Source organism: Papaver somniferum, chromosome 1 (genome assembly GCF_003573695.1).
Source record: "Papaver somniferum cultivar HN1 chromosome 1, ASM357369v1, whole genome shotgun sequence".
Lineage (NCBI taxonomy): Eukaryota > Viridiplantae > Streptophyta > Magnoliopsida > Ranunculales > Papaveraceae > Papaver > Papaver somniferum.
In genome coordinates, this window is record NC_039358.1 from 38,914,825 (window position 1) to 38,915,775 (window position 951).

Here is a 951-nt window from a genome sequence, read left to right on the forward strand (position 1 = left end):
CTCGTCAAAGAAATTTCCAAATGATTGAAACATTCATGACATTCGTCACTAGGTAAAGATAAACTTGGTCGAAGCGAAAAGCTTGCCAACACATATTTCGAGATATAGATAGGCGAGGTATACTCGGCTCAAAATACCAAATGTGTATAATCTAGTCTATATATATAGCATACGACTTTTGCCTCAAAGAGTATGAGATAGAATAAATAGACTTTTGAGTGACAGATAAGTTCAAGTCTCCACATACCTTTTTGTCGAGAAGTTCCACCGGTTCCTTGAATAGTCCTTCTACTTGTATGATGAATCGCCATGAAGTTATTGAGCTCAACTACACTTACTATCCTAGTCCGAGACTTAGCTATAAGAGACTAGTAATCAAGACTTATAGTGTTGATCATTAACATTGACAAACATGCTTGAGATAGCAACGCATGCGAGTTTGACCGAGCAGTGTTCTAACACACCCAACCAAGGTTCCCCCCAAAACAACAGATTAGCACCATTCCCCACAGGGCATCTTTCTCAGAATTGAACATCCACCACCATTAGCAGAAAAGAGCATTGTTACTAACATACACACACTGAGCATAACACTTGAAACCCCCACAGTTTTTCCTTTCTTTCTGATGTTGGATTTATCTTCCCCTGTAACTGTTCAAATTTCAGATTGCTCGAAACTTCAATTCCAAATTGTTAACAAATGTATCTGTATTCCATTCCATATACCAATAGTGAAAAGCTAGATCGCAGCTTTCCAGAGTCTCCGGACCCCCGAAGTTCTCCCACCATCATTTTTTGATGGCCCTCTTTTTCTCAGCAAGAGAAAACATGTTTATGAGGAATGGTTTTCCGACAACACTACAGTAAGATGTTTCAAAACCGATGTGTTCACAGGCATAAAATTGGACAATCTCAATTTGCCTATATTTATTCCTCAAATCAGTTGCAAGA